The 24,941-nt window shown below is 33.9% G+C and overlaps 1 protein-coding gene across 5 annotated transcripts in view; it reads left to right on the top strand.

The window, feature by feature from the left end:
* LOC113496652 (angiotensin-converting enzyme-like) overlaps positions 1-24,941 on the top strand; it is a 207,224-nt gene that overhangs the window by 64,314 nt on the left and 117,969 nt on the right. For 3 of the 5 annotated variants that reach the window (XM_026875930.1, XM_026875933.1, XM_026875935.1), the window contains exon 1: positions 18,052-18,123. The exons of the other annotated variants lie outside the window; for them this stretch is intronic. The gene's annotated coding sequence lies outside the window, so the exon portion shown is untranslated. Of the gene's footprint in view, positions 1-18,051; positions 18,124-24,941 lie in introns of those variants that run through there. 5 annotated transcript variants of the gene reach the window in all.

Below are 24,941 nucleotides of genomic sequence, written 5' to 3' on the forward strand. Positions count from 1 at the left end.
GTTTCAATAGAATTGGTACAATAAAATTAAAATCGCAACAATACATTTTTATATGTGGTAGGCTTGTGATCATTTTATTAATGCGAACTTTTCTTTCTTTTCAGGGTGAGTAAACCTCCAAGCTGTTTCAAGTAAGATCAAAACACAGAACAAGCGGGTCTGTATTTTTACTACTTTATGAGCTCATAAATCTTCTTAATTTTATTTTTTGTTACAACCTCACAAAACAGTTTGCACAATTTGTCTGTGAGTGAGTTACAACTTATCACTGATTAATTTTAAGAAGTTTTCGTAAACTAAGCCATATTTTCAATCCAGTAAGGTTGGTTTTCTTAAACTACGTTGCATACACCCACACGACGTAAAATGATTGATATTAGGCACATAATTATAGTAAACATAACAGCCGTATAGAAACCTCCTTTGAGTAAAATCTAATTGAAGGACTAGTTCAATTCAATCCCTTTTAACTAAATAGTTTATTCCACTCGTATTTGAATTCGGTGGGTTACAACAATGCGAATGAAACAAAAGTATTCCGGTCCGTTCCGATTGTACTAGGATTGTTTATAAAGGAAGATATGGGGAGAAGAGGATAGGGGAGAGCACGTGGCAACCCTAAATTACTGGCACGTTGGCTTAGTGTACTAGTTTTGGTCAGTGCAACTGGCGTCCAAGTCCCGGTTAGGAACAAAGGCTTTTTTCCTGCGTAGTCTCACTAATATAGTAAAATTGAGGTGCTTTGAAACTCGCTGTAGTGAATGTAGTAAAGTTTGGGAAGTTGAACAGCGATTACTGATGATGCTTTAAAATCATGTTAAGTTGTTGCCTCTATAGGTGTCTGATCTCTATACGGTTTATTTAAAGCTTCATTCAAATCATGTAATTAAGTCCAGTTAATCCATGTTATGAATACATATTACTTAAAATAATGAAGGTGAAGAGTTTGTTAGTTTGTTCGAACGAGCTAGAATCAGATATTAGATACATCACCTACTAACAAAAATCGTCTAGTGATTATTAAGGAAGGCTATCATCACGCTATATGCGCTCAATAGTGCAGTTATTCAATATCAAAACAGTTTTAGGAAGCACGCATCTTCTATGCGTGCTTCCTAAAACTGTAAAACTGATTTCTTAAAATTCCTAACTTATTATTTCTATCACCAAAATATGCTCACGAAATCACGAGCAACAGTTATTACTACATTTCTGATCGACATTGCGAAATATCGATATTACTTAGAGTACCTTTGATTTTGAGATCACTCTATTAATTATGAACAGCCCGAGGATCGAAATTCGTTTCGTTTCCATCAATTTATAACACTTCAGCTTCTGTCCTTTGAAAGCCATTTATTTACATTAAGGTCAAGTGATATTTTATTCGGAACTTCGTTTTAGGCGAAGATCGACGCGTTTTTGGTATAATAGGCGTTCTTTGGATGGATGATAGTAGTAGGTCGAAAATATGCCACAATTGAGATTGATTGACCTTAACTAGGCGGTATCATGGGAGGATCTAAAGAAAATAATGGTGATGTTGTTTACGTGTTCCTGAGAACTAACATTTTGTTGATAGACAACTGCTTGCTTCAATAATGATGCTTATTTCCATACACACAAGAGGTTTTTAAGTCAAATTTACTTATGACATTTATTCATTTAGTTAATCTGGTGTCAATTATATAGCCAAGACAAGACACAATCAATTCCAAACTCCCTTAACTTTAACCTTTTAGTTGAAATGTTAAAGTACAAAATTGCTTAACATCAATGAATACTCCTATAGTCTCCTAATGATAAGTTCTAATTATGATGAAATACAAAACGATCTTAGAAAAAAACAAATAAGCAATTGAATGCAACAGTTTAATTCACCGTATTATGTAAATAAATGCAATAATGCTGAATTGTGTCAGAATATTTAAAGCTAACGGTATATATGAAGCCAGGGAGGAAATAACATAACTTAGAAGGTAATTCTAAGTTACAGACTTTATCCCCACCCGGGATATACGTCAGACCTCAATTGCTGCTCTCGAGTGTCTATCAGTTGACGGCAATGACCACTTGGACATAATTGTGGTACAAGTTACAAGATAATTGGTTGAGTAGTGTTAATGTGGATGAAAGTTTGTAATGGAATATAAAGGAACACCTTTCTCTGCTTTTTACTATATGAGGCACTTGGTAATGAAGACTGAAAAAACTTCTTTTTGTACCATTTGGTTTGATTCGCTTGTAGTGAAAGTATGTGAATGACAAATGCTTGTTCTGGATCTGGGTGTCTTTTTGTGCGTTTGAATTGAATAAATGATTAATCGCTTTAGTGCCATCGTTTAGAGTTGTTAAAAAAAAATCAGTAAAATATAGAGCATTTTACTGTTTCAACATCAGAACCTTGACACAGCACCAAAAGAGATATTGTTTGTTTGTTTACCGAACTATGAGTATCTACGTAAGATTCAATTGAAAATTACTTAGATCGCCATCAAATAAATCAACCACACATTTGATGACTCAGAATCTAATATATAAAATTCCCGTGTCACGATGTTAGTTACTGTACTCCTCCGAAACGGTTGGAGCGATTTTTATGAAATTTTGTATACATATTGGGTAGGTCTGAGAATAGAACAATATCTATTTTTCATACCCCTAAGTGTTAAGGGTTGCTCACACTAAAAAAAAATATTTTATTTTTTGGACGCTTTTTTTTTGTTATTTTTTTATAATGTGGCATTAAAAATACATACAACTAGAAATAATTTATTAGGCAAAACTACGTTTACTGGGTCAGCTAGTAATATATAAAATAAGACAGAAAGAAAAAACACTACACACGCTTTAAGAAAACTGTTTGTATAAGTTTTTACCACAGCTATCGTAATTTCCTGCTATTTTACATTCCTCGCTATTTCTCCTCCTCTGGACCTCCACCTATCTACGCATGCATGTCACGCGATATTATTTATAACCTGTGCATCTGTGGTGACAATTTTGTCCAATGAATTATTGATGGCGATTCTCTCGGATATCATTCATTCATGTCAAAGAGATTGCCTCACTGAGACTTCTTATCTATATTTGATGATACCTAAATTTTGGGTACAGTTCTGTTCTTTTCTAAAATTCTAGATGTAATGGAATTTGAAATAAAAATATTTTATTTACTTCTTTCATCTCATGTTCAAGAATAAATAAAAGCTAAAGCAATAATCGCTTTTAAATATAGTAACGATATTTTTGTTAAATTTTACAAAAATTAAAATCAAAACAAACAATTTAGTAGTTCTCGTTAAAACGGTAACCGTTTAATTACCTACAACGATTTAAAATTTATTTTGAACACCCCTAGAATCATTTTATATCCAATATCATCCAATAAAAACCTGTATAATGATTATTTTATCCAAGCATTGAATTCAATGATCATATCACAGTGCATATTACAACACACTTATATTGTGTATGTATATTTCCCGCTTTTTCACATTCAAACGCCCAAATCAAATCAAAAAAAATAATAAATCAATTATGTTATAATTGGAGTTAGCAAACAACCTGAATTAACACATAATTTTACCGGACGTCGTCAGAAGGACGATAATGTTTCCGCAGCCATAACTGAAACCCACGCGTTCGAAATCTCGGAAAAGTTACTTCAAAATAAAACTGTAGTACGTAATATTAAAATCTTTCATCTTCAAAACCTCTAAGTTCTAGCCCACATCTACATTTAATCATTCTTCGTTCACAAGTAATATATCTGCTTCAAATTATAGCCGATGACTTGCATGAGCGGGTCGTAATTGGCTTAGATAATGGTACGCAGATGCATCCACGTACTTACCAGGCCAATGCTTGTAAGAATCGCATTATACTGCAAATATTGCTATCTAGATTAAAGTTTTCCAACATGTGCGGTTACACAGTAATTACGTATTGCGTGGTAAGGAGTTTTGGTTCCAATAAACTGCAGAATATTATTTTTCTCCTGTGATCAACGGTTTAACAGTGGGAGAATTGCAGGTAGGTTATTAATTATGGGTGCCTCCATAAGTGTGCCAGTAGTCACATGTGAGGTATAAAGTCTTGAGTAGGTAGGTATCAGACTTTTAAGCAGTTGTTTATAGATGGTTCCATTGTACTCTTGCAACACTTAGATTAACATTATCCGTTATAGAAAAGCCACTACTTCTCCCAGAAGAGGAAGAACTTAATCGCAAGTCATAGATCACCAATTACAGTTCAAAATAGTATTCGTTATTACTTATTTTAAACTACTACTGCTTGAGGTCTTATTCAGTTTTCCATCATTTACCTTCCTGCTTGCCCATCACAGCACTCAACCTTTTCTTCCTTTTTCATTGCAGCGCACCTACAGACATCATTGTAACGTTTTGAGTTTCATCCCTTACCTTAATTTCAGCATTAAATTTCTTAATTTCCTCTCTTCCTCATGTAGTAACAAATGATGAATCTCTTTTACCACTTCATCTATACGCACCTCTTAAACAATATCAATCTTTCTCCCCTACATGAGACAATAACAGGTTGACACTGTTAACAGGAAACGTTTACAGTGACTAGTGGACGGTTATACCAAGTCAAATAGCTTCGGTCGTTATGACAAATTGAAGGGGCTTAGTGAAATATCTCGGCTTCTCTCGTTTTGCTTGAGGATTTTAGAAACGATCCGTTGACATGCAAGTATTTTATGGACTTCCATAAATATGTGGTTGTGAACGTCGAATGATTTATGTTCTATCTTTTTTATGCAATTTTTGGTTCCTTTATCGTTTCTTGTACGGTCATATTCTTCTTTGAGTCTTGTTTTACATGAATTGTAGGTGACGACACATTTTGTATTATGTTACTGTAGCAATTTTCGTGAAGCGGTACACTCGCGAGTATTTATCCTGATAGCCCGGTTTGCGGACTCAACCGGAGTCGTTAGTCATGAGCTGACGCGTCGACGTTGCGACCCCATTGATATTTTGTACTGAATATGATTTCACCTTTAAGGTTGTTTTGATGCAGGTTGATAATAGTAGCTTATAATTTTCTGACTGCTGGACAAAGGTCTCTTTCTATAATGGAGAAAGATTTAATAAGTTGCACCTTTAAAGTTAAATGTTCCTAAATCAGAACACTTTTTCTTGTCATGACTCTGTTTCTTTATCTACCAACATTTTGGGTAATACAGGACAGTTTCATTTCAATCTATTACGTTTCAAAATGTATAAAGAAATTCAATTTAACATACTTCATCATAGCTTCCTAGTTCTATTTGAAGCAGTATTTTAATGTTAATTATTATTTAATAGTAACAAAACGTTGTGAGAGATAATCTCTAATTAACTATGAGAATGAGGTGCAAAGTGATAGGTTACTTAAATAATTGATGCCTGGTTTGCATGAAAACTAAATTTTGTTTATGCCTGAATAGGTAAATAATGGGAAAAGAGACCGCTTTTCTCGTTAATAAAAATATATTAATTAATCATGATGTTAAGATGCAGATTATATAGATGCAAACATAACATTGTAAATATTTAGTTGCGTCAAAATACATAAAAAATACAGAATAAAACGATAATGATTTATCAGCCATAGTCATATAGTCAACTTACAAATTATCCTAGGTTTATTTTACCATACCGTATTCAATATATTAAAAAGCTCTTAGTTCAATACTAAAGTCATCAAGCTAACAAAGATTTTCAGTACCGTATTTACTTAAAGACTAGGAAATGTGGATCTAGGTATATATCTTATGTACAATTTGTACCATATGGCGTTCCTTGGACCTCAGCAAACTTGGAAGTTTCAAGACAAAGTTTGGAGCGTGCCTTAAGCCCTTAAGTTGTGTCAATTATGAATTGTTCCATATTAATACGAATTAAAGTGCTGCTTTAAACAGTTTGCAGTTATTAATATAAATAACAGATTTAATATAAACGTTACTAGCTGTTGCCCGCCGACCGTTACAAATCAAAATGCTTGCTATGGCAAAATATAGATGTCAAAATAAAACCAAGATTGACACATACTTCTCTAAACGTCCAAGGTCTCACGTCCAAGTTATCTTGGAGCTATATACAGAACCCTTAAGTGCACGGATAAGAACCCAACACATTTACTAGACAGCAGTGTGAGAACCTTATACTTACTCAAGAACCCTGCTTTTGCTGACACTTCATAGTATTAGACAGATGTAAAAATTGTTAAGAAATTACCAATTTTTCGTAAAGGGATTAAATAATTTCGATTTGTTTGTGAGCATCACAAGGTCGCTGAAGTCTTAGCACAATTGCTCTCAAACTGGATAAATTATTATTGTACGTAGAAAATGTCATGTTGCTGCGTACAGGCCTCTTCTCAAAATGAAAGGTTACAGCTTTTGATTGAGCTGGTGTTTACGGATTCCAATATTTGAAATCCAAATCTCGTCGCTATGATTTCTTTGACTGTTTGTCAGCGATGTCTTAAAATAATTTAAAAAGTACAGGATTTAAGTCGATTTGGTACTTAGCCAAACTTTCGATCAAACCAGCTCCTGGATACAAATCCTTTCAGAACCGAAAGGCCAGTACGATATAAAAAAATATTAAATTAGTAAGAAATGACAGAAAACATATATAAAGGAAAAAATATCAAAATGAGATCAGCAGATAAGTGAAACTGAAAAACGAAGACATACGGAATCATCTTTTCAAACTTCTATAACATTATTGGGAATTTCCATAAAGACGTTTTTATATCATAGATTATCAGTTGCCGATACATAAACAGTAGAAAAGAACATGATTTTAAAACGGTTTCCAATTTCAAGAGAATGACGTTTGTTTGCCAAGTTTTCTTGCTTGCTTGCAAGATCTTCCTTATCTTTTTTCGACTGCCAAGTCTTGGCAAACCTGGCAGGACTAGTATTGTGACAGGTATAATTCTATTTCCAATAGAGCTCCTAGACTAATACTTAGGTTCAAAATTGCATAAACTTGAGCGTGATTTGAAACAAGGTATTACGGATATTCGATTTCGAAGCATTTCTATGATCCACGAATGAGTCTAGGTGTCTTAATGTATAGCCTCGGTGAAAAAAGGATTTAATATACAACGCGGGAGTCAACTTAAAAAAACAAATTCGTTACAAAAAAACAAATGACGTAATCTTTCCATTTTTGTTTTACATCAGACTTCAGAGTAAATCACCTGAGTTTCCTCTTGATTAGATTAAGGTATAATACAGCCCACTCTCGTTGAAAACCTGATCATAATCAAAAAAAGTTCTGGCGTAATCAAGATTGTGTAACACCGTAAATGAACCCAAAACTTTACACGGGTCTACTGGCAGATGTTTATCTCGTAAAAAACATTCCAAACAATTTCACCTACTCCACTTACTTCATTATTTTGTTTACCCTCATAAAGCAATGTTTACAAGCGCGAGATTGAGTAATTTTATAACACGGGCCCACTAGGTCGGTTATACACAGGCGAACCTATTTTCGAGAGGCGTTCAATGTTTTATACGGGGCCGTGTACTCAAATAAAGATATCACTGTTGTACTGTTAAAAGGAGGCTATCAATCTTTATAGCACTTCCTACATTTTATTGCAAGGACTATGACTACAAACTTCATTTGTTTTCTTTAAAAAACTGGGGCAAGTGCGAGTCGGATTTGCGACAGCAAGAGGCAACTATTGTAACGAGGACAAAAGGAATCATCTGAGAAAATTAGTTTGCGTTGATTGACTATCAAGACATCTGCATATACTTTCTGATAACGGACAGACATAGACTAAAGACAGCGAAGCCAAAAAAAAAACTATGGATCTTCCTTTTTGCTCCGTTCTTTGTCGCATCCTCAGGAAATTCTTGCAATCATTTGAGAGAGGTACATAAAAAAACTTGGCCCAAACATTTGTGAGACTCACAAATGTTTGTGCCATACGTTTGCTGATCAAGCGTACATCTTGTTCTTGTTTCTATAGTAGTAGAACAACGTAAACATTACAACATGCTTGAATTAGGGTAGATAAGATGACGCTGAACTGATAAGGCTGTTGAAATGACTAATTACATGTGTTTACCTACTCGTAACGAGTAAACATGCGCAGTTATCTGTCCCTCTTTAAGTTGACTGGCCTAATTCGCGTAATCCTTGTTATGTAACTATTTATTCCGTATGTTGGTAAAAAGGTATTTGACTTTCGAATAATACTTACACTATTGGGAAGCAAAAACTGGACAAAATGGCACTTTAGCACGCAAATATATTTTTCTTCATCTTGGGGACGTGGTGTCAAATATCTGTTATTTTTTTGGGAAAAAATTAACTTTATTTGACGGGCAACGTACAATACAGTGTATGTAAGTACCGAACCAATTAATTCAGTAGCCTGAAAATCACAAGTCAACTGTCAACTTTTCTAAGAAAAAGGCATAATATAAAATCTTATTATTGGTCCTAAAGCTAAAAGCAACCAAAACCTTTTCGCCTCAATATCAATATTGCAGGATGTGTTTATAACTGTCGACTAGTACCTGTACTATGAACTTTGAAGTTTAGCTGCCATCGTGAAAGCGAGACAACACTACACAACGCATAGGGGCATCTCTCTTCCTCAGCGTCTACAATCCTGATTTATGACCTCATAGTAAAGGGGAGTACGACAAGCAATAAAATAGTTTCCCCATATAGGTAGTAAGGTAAACTTCGTTCAAGGTTGTATACAGCCTAAAAACATGGGGGAACTTAGTTGAAACGTTTCCCAATGTATTAGTAGAACGTATAGGTAGATGTTATATACTATATGGTTGGAGTTTAATGCTTATCAAGAACTTTGTTGGTTGTTACTTCTGCTGTTCACGTCTCATGAACCAATGGGTTTGGTTAATGAATTCGTATTGAATCATGAGCAGTGGTTCGTTGATCAGTCGTCGGTCTGAATGGTCGAAATTGTGTCGTACTATATGACTAGATGAATGCAATATACAGCATCAGTAACTGACTCCTGCACTAAGAAATTTGATTCGTGTGTCGCCTTCACATACACAAAAACACCCAGAGTCAGAACAAGCATTTGTGGATTACACAAACGCTTGTTGCACGTGCGGATCGAACCCGCGACACGTCGCGCCAATGGGGTTGGCGTGATGACCTCAACAACTCGGCTATCCATGCAGTCATTGTCATGTGGTTAAAATAATGTAGATGAATCTGACATTTGTTTTGACCGTTGGACGACCAAACGCACAAGTAGGCTGAAATATAAATAAGCTTGCCAAATGTTTTATGATCCTGTAACAAAAATAGAATTGGGTTATCCAATTCGATATCATTCTTAACTTCCTTGTTGTTTTGTGTTGACCTCAAATACAAATCAATTGTAAAATCATAAAACCGTTCAACTGCAAGCCGGAGTCAATATTGAGGGTTCCAAATATAGGCAGAGAATTCTAAACAAGTTTGCAAAAAACATCTTTTACTGCTGTTACTCTTACTCTTCTTAGTTCATTAGATGCAGCCTGGTGACAGGCGGACGGACATAAGAGGCTTAGGAAGAAGACTCTGTTTTACCCTTAGGGCATAGAACTCTCAAAAACACGGAAGCTAAGAACAAAATAAAAAATTCATTGTGACTCAGTTCTTTAACCTTTTCGCGTATGTAAAACATGATACTACTATTACATCTCGAGGCTTACAAAGCGCTAAATCGTGGGTCTACATAGTAAGATTTAAGTCTTGGCATTCGACCAACAATCATAAAAACCGGAGCCAGCTTCCTACGCTCATAGTTTTTTAGGCATTCAAATTATGAATGTTTTCTCCAAGTGCTATAAATTTAGATATTTTATTATTGGCTTTAACCTCCCACTTACCAGTATGTTTGCCTAAATGTTCTTTTTGTACTTTATATTTTGTAAGAAGCTACTTACTCAGTAATTGTTTACTTCCCAGTATGTTGCTTTTATGTATTTACTCTTTGTAAAAGTTTATGCTGACCTTTATGTTATTGTACCGTATGAAATAAATGCAGCATTTTACTAGTGTTAAAGTCATTAAATTATTGTGGTAGTCTCAAATTCGGGGTTCTGCGCAAAAGACAAATTTATTTCACTAAACACACACCTGTGCTTTCAGACTGATTATTACGGCACCCAGATCCCTGATAAGACAGTAATTATGTCCTTGAACCAACAAATCATATTGCACCTTGCACCCTGTAAGCCGTCTTCCGTGCCTTTCTTAAATCTTGGTGAACTCGAACAAGAACTAAATGTTCCGAAAACGGCATCTTTTAGGAATTCGAATCCTCCTTTTTTGTTAAGGACATAACAGGATTTAATTTTCAAAAGTTAAAATCGGAATCATGATTGAACAAAAGTAATTGAAACCTTCCAAATCTTATTGACAACGGAAGACTTACAAAATAATATAAAAGGATTGGATAATAAAGAAAAAACTCACAAACATGAAACGACATTAAACTTATTGCCGTCAAAGGAGGATTTTTCTTTGTGAGAAAATATTTGGTCCAAGTTTAATTTACTTTTGGTCTTTGTATTTCATATAAATTTTGTCACAGACACGGCGAGGGATCAAATTATAACGTAGCGTCGGAAAAAGTTAAGCCAATTGACTTCAAGAATTTCGAGTTCGACTTTGTACTTCTGAGTGTTTAATTAGTGAAGTTTTTAAAGTCGTATTTTTTGTATGTTCGTTATGAAAAGTTTAGGCATTTCAGGTGCGTAACCTAAATATTTATATTGAGTGTATATTAGCAACAGAACAGATTGATTTTCGAATTTGTGTCTTGAGTCTTTGAGCATGTGACTTGAATGAGTGTGAAACCCAATTAAATTCCTTTCTCTTGAGCCTTATAAAAAAATTACGTATACGAGGTCTGAACGACTTCATCCCGTGGTATCATATCATTCATGTTTAACATTCAAGAGCATTCAACTCCATATCTTTTATTTGATGCGATAATGTTGTTTATTTCTTAAATCTATTTCAATCTAGAAGACCTTAATTTGGTTTCTTTTCAAATTTGTTTTTCTTTATGCATATCTAAATGCGATAGTAGGAGTGATCTATCCCTTATCCGTTCCATCATCTGGTGACAGGTAAAAGTTAAATGATGGATTGAGATGTTTTGGCACAGTGGGACTTTGGTTAGCTTTACTTTGTGGTCTATAAGCTAATACTATATTTGAAACTCAATCTTTACTTGCACGAGAAGGATAAATTGTGGTTTTCATATCTTTTCTCAACACTTACGGTTATTATCTTCTTTGAAGCACTCTTGATAGTGGTCAACACTATATTTGTTTTCATCTGTACATGGTAAGTTTAGCTCGCATCGCGGTGACCGCGAGATGAATTGCCAAGCTCAGATCGAATTTGGGAGACGTTGTACGGCGGTTCAGTGAAAAAGTAGCGCGCATCCAAATGCCTTGCCATTTCTCTAGTAGCACACATGTTACATTTTACACATCGTCCTATATCTCTAAACACTGTTTAAAACGGTGTGATCCCAAGATCCCTTCCTCTACTCTAACTGTCTTCACCACTCCTGACGATATATCAGTTTCCATTCCATAATTCAATAATTCACTTCACAATTTTCGACTGCATTGCTGACAGCGTTGCCTGCAGACATAAAATACAGATCTAATAATGATATATTGAATGTATGGAAACGGCAATGAATGGAATTCTTTTTGACATTTGCTGCAGGTTTACATATGGAGAAATGGGATATTTTCCTCTTTTTTGGAACCTGTGTTTGTTGATTTCAGAGTTGGTATATTTGAGCCACTTTTGGGCATGCAATGAGAATGAATGAATGATTTTTTAGTATAAAATTAAAAACAAGTTTTATCCACCAACTTAACCATTGTTGGATTACTATGTTGTGACCGAATTCTACACCAAAGATAAGGTAAAAAAGAGATTGATAATTAGATTTTTTTTAAATAATAATTACGAGAAAGCTGTTTCATGAAAAAAAATCTGAGACCTTATAAAACTTTTTTTTAGCCACTACTTACTACCTTCCTGTTGCTCTTACTTGGCTTAGGTGGTTTTCATAGATCCGATATGGCAATCCCTGAGAGGAAGATGTTTCTGGACCTGTAAAACACCAAATAGTTTAGAGTAAAAACCGATCAAGTGCGAGTCTAAGTTACGACACTGAGAATTCAACCATCACGTCTAAGTTACGACGGACAAAAAGCGGTGCCTCAATAGGGTTTCGTTTTACTCTTTGGGTAAGAAACCCTAGAAATGAGTATTCCTTGCAGTCTAAAAATAATGAGCGTATCAGGCCAACGATATTTATAGATACATATAGATGTGAAACTTCAGTAATGAAACATAACTGGAGAAATATAGAGAGTACTGAAGGATATTGTAGTTAGCATTTACCAAAACCAAGAATGTTTTCATTTAAATAATTAATTACTTAACTAAGAAATGGTTCGCACGAGTAACTCTAATGAATTAATTTGGAGAACAGAAATATAATCTCTGTAATGATAATTATCACAGCTATCTTCGGTTAGTTCATAAAATTAATTAATTTCATATTTATTAAGTAAAATTTGAAATAGGTAGCTAAGGTGAAAGGGTTGTGGTCCTAAGAGATTAAAACCTCCTTATTAATTTGTAAATGAAATTAAATGTATTTAGCAAATGGTTATGTTGAATATTAAATGAGAAGGAATAAAATATAAATGAATTGTGAACAAACCCACTTTCTAAAAAGTTTATATTTAGATTTTTAATTATATATGCAAAGAAAACAAAATCCTTTTCGGACTATCAAGCTAATATTTAAAACTAACAAGACTTACTCGTCTGAAAAAAACATATTGGCACTACAAAGTACCAGTAAATCTAAGTATTTGATGAGATAATGAAGTGTCTATAACACAAGGTTGCTTGTTCGCGATATATGTTAAGTTTAGCTGAACGTTAGCGATATTTAGATTACGTTAAGCTTAAGTTGATAAGGTTCTATCTGAAAACCAAGCTTAGAACTTTGATAAACTCTGATTTATAGTAGGCACACATTTTTTGTAATTTGGAATTCTAGTATTTGAAAGTTTGGTTTTTATAGCTGAGAAACAATTTAAGTATAAAATTATTTGTTAAGTAAATGATTTCAGGTATTTAGAATCTTTGTGGACCGTTTTTACAAAGATTTGTATGTTTGTAAACCCCCACAAGTTGACACAAGAATTAAATTCCTTATTGCAGGAGTTGTTTTTAAAGAAAGAAAAAAAATCGCAGGTTGGAATCCCTAACGTGTCATTACACATCACAATGACAGGGACTCAGAGAGGAATGTAAATATAGACAAATAAACATGTGGGAATGTCATTAAATCTTTTTTATTTATGTATGATTTGGCTCATCCTAGTGTCAAAGGGGTTAAGGCGTTCCAGAATCCACTAAGGTGGCATTGAACACCATTAAAACAACGTTTCTGGTTTTACTGCACACAATAATAACTATGAAATACTTACATTAATTTGAAAAGACGTTGCTTGCCCGGATTCCAAACCTACGTTACCGTACCTTTGACTTGGAAGTCCGTTGACTCGACTACTAGACCATTACTTCTATTCATTCATTTAGTTTGTTTTGTCAAGATTCAAATACGGAAAGTTGCATGGTACCTGACTAATTCTAATCGCAATCTCATAAAAACAAATGCGCCTATTCAAGCATCTAATTGAAATCCTCATTGAATGCCTAATGATTAACCCAAACCCTGTCTTAAGACTAATTAACAGTGAAATTACCTCAAATGTCTCGCTGATGAACAGTCATCGCTAAGAACCAATCAGTACCTTGTGTTAATCTGTTATTATGTATTAATATTCCTTTGATTAAGCCGTTAACATATGGAGAGGTAGCCTAACTATTCTATAGCGTTTACCGGTATTACGTATTAAACAATCGCTAAATGTTGACTGGATGTGCAATATAGTTGTTAATCGCCATGCAAATTAAAAAATGACACCTTTTATTGTTTGCGATAAATTGCTGTTGCATCGCTTTTGCATGATACGTAATTGGCATAAAAATGCATGTAGTTTTATTTTATATTCGTGTCAATCTGACCATCAAAGGTCGTTAAAAAATACATAGAAGGATTAAAAAAAAGACTGAATAAACATTGAAGGTGTTTATAAAGAATCAATCGGTGGATCAAACGACGGGTATATTTTTTGATTCCCAAAGCCGAGCTTTAAATTGTTGTTAGGTAAATATTTTGAAACCAAATTAATTACTTGGGTCAGCAGCGATTCAAACTAACAGCGTATGATTGAACACATTTTTTTCTGTTGTAGGTATTGACAAATATTGAAACTAATTCATTAATTCGGTGAAGTCATACCTAGTCGCTATCTATGTATTATAAGTAAGGTTTTGGTTTCGAAGGCGAAAAACGGGACCTCCAAGGCTACATCTGATATAATTTATTAACTTTACAAGTTTATTAAAATCACTGGACTCAACATTTCCTATACGTCTACTCTGAGAAGAAATATTGAAACAAACTAATGGGTCGCAGTCTTCGTCCATCGACTAGCTCATGAGGTTCAACCATTTTTGATGGAGCCATAAGCTCTGCTGAACTCCTATAGGTGACGCCGTAGGTGACATATTTCAATCTCATATTATATAACAACGCAAGCAACGCTATCGTATAACTTGTGACCCATAACCATCTTAGAATAAATCTTCATATAAATATTTGGTGTACACTACATCATTTTTATTGATACTTTAATAAATAAGTTATTGGGGTAATACAATTCATCGTTCGACGCACGATAAGCCTTCGCGGATAATCCCGAGGAAATATTACGCTTTAAAATGTGTTTTATAACTTTATATGAAAGTCTTCTCATATGACATTAAAAATGGCTCTTTATTTTCCAATTTGTATGGGTCCATTTCTGTTCAGTACAATTAATAGTTTTGCGTTTATTAGCTTGTTTTAAAATCATCATAGTTTCCAGATCAAATTCCTCTTAAAAGTCTTCTTAATTTCGTATGCTTGATCGTCAGAGGTATTAAAACTTAGGCTTCCGACGTGGTATCAGGCAGACCTCAATTTTTTCGCTATACTGGGTTTCTCCCACATATCAACACATAATATCTTCCATCATTATCATTCTAATTTCAATGGCTGACGCAAATCCTACTTATATTATTAACGCAAATTTTTTAAGTATGGGGTACTCTTTCACACAAGACCCACTGAACGATTTGTTAATTTTTATTCCGATTTTAATTTCCCGTGGAATCATTTTAGCCAGTTCATACATACCTAAGGGAAAAGGCAAGGACAAAGTCATGAAATTACATAACGGAAATGCAAACAAACGTAAATTAATACGTTTATTGCTTGTCATTTAGATCGAGTTACAGTAACCGTGGTCGCTAACAGAGCGCTATATTATTACCGCTGTAGAAGGGAAACGCCACTCTTCGCCATAAAGCGCGATATCACACTTCCACATTTCCAATAATAGGAGTCCGCAGATTGAATAGCTGTAGTGGGTTGTATAAGAGTAAATTCACATTTTGAAAGCCCCCGACATTTCTTAGAACATGTCTAAGAACACTCGCACATAATTCAAATTTAATACAAAACAAACTAAATCGAAATCGTGCAATCCGTTCGAGAGCTATGATGCCACAAACCGACAGACGGTCAGAATAAAACTCGGAACGCAGACAGACGAGTCAAACTATAACACACAATGTTCAAGAGAACGAATTGAAATTGAACATAATGTCTATTTTAATCAAAACATCTGTTTTTCCTGTAGATTAATTAGCGAAAACCATTCATCCGCATCTATTGTCACCGATGGCATTGCTACTCATTTGCTTGTCAACGAAATAATTAGGCCGAAACTGGACCGAATATCGCAACGTGAACTGCGGTCGTTCTAGTAATTAACAAATATCGAAACCTGTTGAAATGTGGCGTTCAATGCTTTTCCATTAGCACATGTTATCAATCAAAATAAATATAACGTGGAATTGTGGACTGAAATAAAAAATGTTTCAGGTTAATATAGCAGTGTATGTCATATTTTCGCGGTAGTTTTGCGATAGCGTTCCCGCTTGGCCCCCGACTAAAAGAAACGGGGAAGCATTCCAGTGGTTTTAGCCGGTAAGAGTCCGGCACACCCACACAAGGATGTAAATGAGGATTTCCACTGGACAAAAAAAAGCAATGTGTGTCACATAGGCTTTGATTTTGAAAACAGACTTTTCTGACGTTGAGATCGTGATGCTTACCGAAACTTCTTAAGGTAACGTTGAAATCGGAGATAACTGCTACGGTGCTCAAAAAGTGATTGTTGATAACCCGTGAGGGCTTATTGTTAAGAGTTCCTGACTAAAAAGGTTGAAAACGAACCCTTATACTAAGGCTCATCATACGTGTATCTTTAGCGCATGAGTGCATCCTCGTGGTCTGTTTCTATTACGTATTTCTCAATGGGAATAACATATTCACATTTTAAATGAACTTCTTTGGAGTATTTTCGAAACATTAACTAACTTACTAGCGATGTCCCGAAATATAATTCATAAACAAACAGTGCTAGGGTAATGCGGTGCCAATTAGCAAAACTGGTTGTATCTAAATTAATGACTACGAAATGTTTCGAGCTCTGGGATTGTGGGCTGGAAAATAAAATATTACAACCTCTTTAAATCAGATTTCGCTCAATCTGGCAGCTTATAGGAAAATAAATGAAAGATACTACATCTACCAATAATATCGTGTTCTAAAAACAATACCGAAGCCATAATATACCATATCTATCATTAAAACGCAAATTGATGGCCTTAAAACAATACCGAAGGAAAAAAAATGTGTCAAACGGGTCATAAATGTAAGAAAGGTATGATAATTTAGAGAAAATTTGTTCAAAACACATAAAAATATACTGGCCAAAGTCACTTTTCCTCGCGAAAACCAATTCTGCACAAATTCTAGGTGAAATATGTCGCTAATAAAATGACATACCATTACTATCCTAGGTTATGTTCTATAGGTATACGATATAGGTTTCAGGAATCGCCCGAATAGTTTCGGACCTAACCAGAGTCTTTTTAATTTTGAACCGACGCCGACGCGGCGGCGTCCTGGACACTAGTCGCTCAATTCCGATAAATACGCGTGAGTAAACCGTATTAAAATTGTAAATCTATCTCAGTAGAGTAATTAAAATGAAACATATCATAGGACACTTATATATCAAAGTCTGAAATGAATTCGATCATTATTTATTCCCAAAAGAAATGTAGGTCGCTCAAATGAGCTAGATATTTTAAATCTATATCTGTTATTAATTAATGACGGTTGGGCCACGTTCTGATAAAAATGTAATTAAATTAGGACTGTACCTTTATTAGGTAACGCCGAGGGGCCTTTAGTAATGTGCTGCTTTTATTAAATAATTTCTGCTTGATTTTGTGACACAAATTGATTCTGAGAAATTTAGATATCTTGCTACTGGTATAAGTATTTCTTGTTGTTGTAAATTTTATTGACGAGGAGTTATTGTGCTGTTTTCTGTACAACATCAACTGAGCCACCTGTTACTTCTATTTGAAGCTTTATTTTTATTCTTAAGTAGGTAGGTACCTACCTAGTATAGATTTCCATTTATAGTGATAATGTTGTTTTAAGTAGAAATAAAAGTCATTTTAATTAATTATTTGATGAAGTATATTAGGATGCTATTAAAGATTAGCAAAGATTTATTTCTTACCAATAGAGAGAGAGAGAGTGGAAAAATTCTATTTTTCTTTTCATTTTTTAGTTCTTTAGAAAAATGTCCAAGTATATTCGGCAGTCTCGCATTCGAATCAGTAAATTCAAAAAATCCTTCTAATTTAAAGTTTCAACTGTATTTTGCAAAATTTTAGGCAATTTTGTACTCCAAAGAACCAATATCTTGTAGAACTATATTCACAAAGTTTTTTTCTTTTACAGGTAAGCTGACTTCCAGACTTTATTACAACTAAGTTTAACTATTAAAACAAGGACACTAAAAGTTTGGTAAGTCTTACTTTTTTAACGAGAAAAGTCGTAATTGAGACAACTAACGAAGAAACGTTCAAAAATGTTTTAAAAGAATTTATTTTATTATTAGTAATTAGTAGATTTAGTTCACTAGTACTTAATTTGTTCATTATTGTGTAAAAAAAATATCAAATTTGTTTTTTAATACGTGAAAAATATTAAAGTTGACTGAATAATCAATGCTGTACTTTTCCCTTTTATTTTTTATGTATTTTTTTTGGTTTCCTCGTATTTGTATATTAAATAACGCGATATCCTTATATTTGATTCATGTTATTATCTCAAAAACCGGTATTAGTACAATACCGCTTACATTCGCTGCAAAGTATTGACTGCGGTATTGACAAAGTGATTGACGGAAACGAAACACGTCACTTGCAGTATTCCTGATGAAAACGTCAAAAGATCCAAGGTATCGATTGAGGTTGAATAACAAACTAGTTTCTCTGTAATCGATATACATTCGATATTTCATGTATGAACACTCTATGATTGCTAGCTTAGCCGAAAAACGTTATTTTTGTCAAATAAATAATGTCTACGAAATTTCTGTTGTGAAAAAAATTAACAATTCAAAATGATGTTATTATTTTGCATTGAATTATTTTAGTGTACTAAGTATTGATGATGATGCAGTATCGCATGATTATCTTATAATGTTATCACCAAGCGAGTGTGAAGAGGTTTCAGACATGATGAGGAAATCAAGATGGTCATTTTAGGATTACAATAAAAACAAAAGCATGCTCAAACAACGTATTTCAAGCCTTAGCCTTTAGCCTAAGCGCAGACTTTGCTCAGATTTAACTCTATACTCTTACAATCGCTTACAGTCGTTTGCGTTGCACGTGACCTTCGCCGGTGGTTGTCTTTGAAGTAAATACCGATTTCCATCTCTTTATATCATTTTATTGTGAGGCAACATCATAAACTTGTATTTATATATTTCATTTGGAACAACAAACAGATATAGGTACATTATTGATTATACAGTTTAAGAATTAACAACATTGAAAAATACACATGCGTCGTCTTGTACGAAGTAACAATAAGAAAGTTACATAACGTATATAACGTAGTTAAAGTTAAAACGTATAGAACCCAACACAAGATATGTGTTTATTGTAATGATTAAAAACAACGTCAAATAAATAGTGCTGATTACTCTCGAAAAAATGAGACGAAATAGACGTATGAAATTAATTCTTTTGATTATTACAGATGCAAGTTTACTCACGCGTATTTATCGGGATTGCCCGACTAGTTTTGGACCCAACCATAGTCCTTAATCATAGGGTCGCGAGTCGTCTTTTGATACGAAGAAAAGGAATATTATACTAAAGTTGTGCGTTGTGCCGTGTTCTAAACTGTGACCCTTTTAATAGTTGCAGTAATATTACTCTAATCTCTGGTGGTAGGCCCCCCAAGGATTAGCTAAAACGATAAATAAAACAAACGATTAGAATTCCAAAGCTTTTAACCTATTTCCATGTCGACGATTGCCAGACACGTCCTCCAAACGAGAATTCCTTTGTTTTTATTTCTAAACATCAAATTTCATATACGCAATCGTTTTATGACTGTGCTCAGGAGGTCTCTATCATTTACGATCAATTAAATGTTGACTTTTAGCAGTAAAATCAACAGAGGTTATATTCTTAAGCACCGACTCACTGAACTGTGTTTCAGATATAGGAAACTTCATTGGAAAAGTATTAAACGTGAAAAGGAACGGTTCACTACCTATAGCGTTTAATAGTATAAGGTTATAGTCTTTAATGTGTGTAAGTAGTGCTATGCTATGCTATGATCTCTTAAACCGGGGCTGTTGAAGCAAGACCGCGCGATACACTTCACGTATAGGCGACTCGCTTCCATTTCAGTAAAAAAAAAATTACAAGTTATTGGAAATGATGCTATACCAACTACTTACTGACTAAATTAAAAAGACTCGAAATTGACAATGAAAAGGACACACGAAAATGACACACGAAAAGGACACACGAAAAGGACAAGACGAGAATTACAGGTACACAGAAAAAAATAAAACTACAAGCTATAAAAACAGCAAACGCATATGACATTTAGTTCATATACTGTCAAAATGTTAATGACAAGAACTACAGACGAGAAGGAAAAAACAATCAATGAGATCTCATAAATAATTTATTTCGATAATAACTCCAAACAAAAAAAAACCTTACGAAATCAATCACGCAACTGTATTCATATAATTTAAGTGCCGCCTGAATCCGTATCAAATAATAACGTTATTTATTTGGGTCAATGTATCAACGTGTGTGTTCTTAAATAAGATGGGTCTGTGGTAAACGGGTTATAGTTATAACATCATGTAGGGCAATAGGGCAAGATATACAAAGAATTTATAGGGAAATAATGGGTTAATTTCAATCTCTTCTCGAAATTTTGCATCGTTTACCTTTATTCAAAAGCTGGTGAATCCAAGCGCGCTATCAATGCGGTTACATTACTATTGAATTATAAGAAATATTCACATAATGTAATCGTAAGTAAACAGAATTTGTCGATTCTTAATAGCTTCCCATAACTATGTTTTTGATATTCAAGAGATTGTTCAATAATTATCAGTATGTAAACATCGACCGCAAGTACACCTAGTTGTATACCTACCTGTTTGGTGTCTATGCGAAAAATGGAACAAAATTGATCTACGCTTCTTATTCTGTCAGGTCTCATCCACTTAGGGTGGTTTTCGATGTTCTGCATTCGATTTACGTCACACATTTTACGTCTTTCCGCCGCATATGCGTGTCCCAAACGTTCTAGTTTAAAACTTGGTACACAGATTGTTTATAACCTGGATTAAAACAATATACTTGTCGTTTTTTAGCGAACGGAGCAACAACTTGTTTTAAATGAAGTAAAAAATCAACGTTTAAACCAATATCTCCCTCACAACATTAACGCAGTAAATAAATTAACATATCGGTTTCATAAACCTCGAGTTATGAGTACAAAAATCTACTTGCACGTGTTATAAAACATACAGATATTTCCTCATAGTTAATGGACTTCTTCGTTGTATGTACAAGAATCAAATCCATTACTGATTTCATTTAAGTAGGTCACAAATGTATAATTTTATAAATGGAAATCTTACGGCCTTCTAATGTAAAAACCAAAGGCAATGATCAAGGAACGAAGAGCAAACTGCTTAACGATCGAGATTATCTTTCATTTAAAGTATAATAACTTGACTGAACTATGACGGAATGTGAAAAGTTAGACATAACTGCTTTAGGCCAGCCGCAAAATCGTCGACATCCATTTAAAAACGAAGACTAACTTTAAATTAACACTCGCTACCTCTTAGTGGAAACGGAACATTTTCCACAGGTACAAAACCGTGAACGATAAAAAAATCTCGAAGGAACCCCTTGATATTGCTTTTTTAACAAGAGGATCAAAGTATGGGATTATGTAAATTCTAAAACCTTATTTTCCACCGTTGTTTTTTATCTGGGTTTAAATAAACCGAAAAAAGTCCTGATTGTTTACTCGTTTCTGCTAGAGAGATTTTTTGAAGCCAACCTTCTTTCTATTTATAAAGGTAGCCAAATACTATTTCTATTTCTAATTGGGGTTCTCATTAGGCTTACGGCAGTTTCCTGATTGGCTACCCGGTTAATCTGTCAATGTTAAGGAAAGGGATTTTGAGGGGCTAAGTAATACTAATATGGGGAATTAATCTCATAAGATTTGGCCCAAAATTCCCATGTAAAAAGAAGTCTATTTGACGTCGTTAAGAGTATATTTGTGTCGTTGTTTTCGTCGAAGAACTAAAACCATTTACTCTCTTTTGTCCCCACAAAAAGTACTAGAACTGGCTATAGATTATTCCGGAAATATTTTACGAAGCTCCACCAAGAATATTAGCCATTGTCTTTTTTTGCTCGAACAATTTAGGACAGTAATTATCCCGGCGATAACTAAAGGGAGGAGTTTACTTTCAAAAAGTCGATCGTTGGTTCCAAGCTTTCAAGGGCAGGGGTGTCGGAGTAAGATAATCTTTAATTGGAAAAAGGCGGCGTTAACAAGACCAGATTTCTCCAATTAATCTGGTTTCAGATTAACAGCTTAATTTATTCTTTCAAAAAACATAAGATTATATAAAACTATTCGTTTTTGCCTTAAAATTCGTGATTTGACTTGAATCCGTCTCATATAACTTTAACATGGTATTGTTTTGATGTGAAATATTTACTAAAGTCCATTATATATCCTTAAATACGATCTACGTAGATCACGGGAACTATATGCCAATACATTTTCAGTTTGTTTTTGATGAAAGTTCAAATCAAATATTTATTCACGATCTACATACCTACTCCAAAATAAACTAGCTCCAACATTTATTACCAAGAATTTTGCGGTTCAAAAATATATTAAGAACTCATTACTGATTCTTGTTATATGCTCGTGAATCAGAAACTATTACTATCTATTCATAATTTATTAGTTTTCTTGGCTAAATGAGAACCCAATTTATCAACGATATTACTTCCAATGAATGGGTTTCCTTGAATAAGATTCAATCCAAAAGATTTCTTTATTTTCGGTTCCAATTTCTGCTTATCTGTTCTACTACTTCATTGGTTTGTTGCAAATGATTTCGATAATTTATTTAAATTTATTGTTCAGTCCAAACTCGCCTTTTGTGAATAAATATATTACTTTCGTATTTTAATCTATTTTATTCGTAAGGTTGGAAGATAGACGTGAACGCTAGAATTACTAAATGTACTAAGAATTAAGAAATATTTACAAAGTATTCAATCATCAAATTACTCAAGAAATTATTCATACAGTTTTAGGCATTGCAATTCTAATAACGGAGTAATCTCTATATGTATTAGAAATAGCCTTTGGCGCCGTCTAGTCGTAAGCCGGCTGAACTCGAAATGGAAACATTGGGAACCGAGCAAAAATATGAAATAAGTCAGAAAACTTTCTTTGGTTTAGTTATAATGATCCCGAAAGAAGATCAAAGGAGAAAAAAGTGCGGTTTATTTTTGACTAACTAATTAAGAAAACATTCTGTCATCTTATTATTTTTTGGGTCCTGACTAATGAACTGTATACCAATGTTAATTCAAATAGTCTTTGTGAACGGTGTCTGTGTTTGCCTATAACATTCAATAAGATATTTTGTACCATCTAATATTATATTTAATTGAAACTCATATTCATATTTACCTTCTTTCGTTATTCTAAAACTTTCTATTAATCTGGATTCTAAAGGTTTGTTGAGGTCGTAATTGACACTATCTGAGACATAATGTGGAAGTCATTTCAAGTTTTATTTATCAGCAACTGGACTATGAAAACATACATCTTCCTGTAACTTATGTGAGGCCATTTAAACTTTACCGCAGTTTTCTTTGTCCTAATGCTTATTCGGACTATTGCCAGGTTCCATAGTTAAACAAACTTGTGTTTCTGTATAATTCATAACTTCACGAATAACGATGTAAGCGAGTCTTTGTTATTTAGTACTTGTTTTACTAGTACTTTATTATCGTCCATTATTGTCCTTATTTCGTAGGTACCTGTTGACTGCTCATTTATAGTTACTCTCGACATGAGCGATCTTGTTGTATGAAACAAATGATTAAAGACACGAAATGAACGACTGTACTTTACTCTACTACAAAGGAATAAATCTAATGATTCTGTATTTTTGCAACATACACTTCAAAAGGTTTCGGTTGATAAAATAACATTTCAGTTTTTGTAGAGTATAATGTTGTTTATTTCAATCAAATTAATTTAAGCACCCCTCGTACTTCGTAAGACCTTTGTCCCGAAAATAGTTTCAACCTTACAAGTTCCCAATAACCCTTAAAATACCGTGGACATCCCTTTTAGTCCCCTGTCATTAGGTCCCACGCATAGGAATTTATCGACTCACGACTCACGGGTTCAGATCCCGTATGCTATTCTCATTGAGCATTCCAGGTTTCCAATAAATGGTCCCTCGCTGACTTCAGATTAAATAATTACAGTAGAATATTTCGTCAAATCTTGGAAAGCAAAAAAGCTTTATCTTAATGGAATAACATTGCATCGTAATTATAATCGATTTGTCTGAAGCTTTCTATTGAGTTTATGACGTATGTTTCAAAATTGATTAAAGATGTATTCAATCTTTCTCAATTTAAGTCCTTCTTCGGGACGATATCCGTTTACCACAGCAAAGTTAATTCAAATTACTTAATGGGAAATTGAGGATGATTGAAGATACAATCAATTCCCTTAGTTCTTGTTGCCACCATCCAACATTGCAATTTGAGTGGGGCATCATTAGACTGATGCTTTTGCGGTTAGGCTCCCATTTATGAGATTTCAAGCGGTTACCGTTTTGGGAATGATAAATTATATTCTCTGACGATATATTAAAGTGCTTTATAGCATGTGCAAAATAATTTTCATATGAGAGACAACAAATTTAAAAATAAATCAGGGGATTGGTCCCTACCCTTTTATTCAGTTGTATTATTGAAATTGTTGTTGCAAACTTTTTCATCTCACTATATATTACTCTCTGTTTGTTATTCTCTTTGATCTTTAGTCGACCTCTTCCACATATTATTATTATCAACGATATCAATTCTCTAAGAAACCCCCACCAAATTGCCTTAATCTCAGATAAGACAAGCACGAAAATTTCGATCTTTGACTTTGGTTCCTTCAAGTTTTCGACTTAGCATATTCTTCGCAACATCGTGTTCCGAACAATTTGAAAGAACAAC

Source organism: Trichoplusia ni, chromosome 8 (assembly GCF_003590095.1).
Source record: "Trichoplusia ni isolate ovarian cell line Hi5 chromosome 8, tn1, whole genome shotgun sequence".
Lineage (NCBI taxonomy): Eukaryota > Metazoa > Arthropoda > Insecta > Lepidoptera > Noctuidae > Trichoplusia > Trichoplusia ni.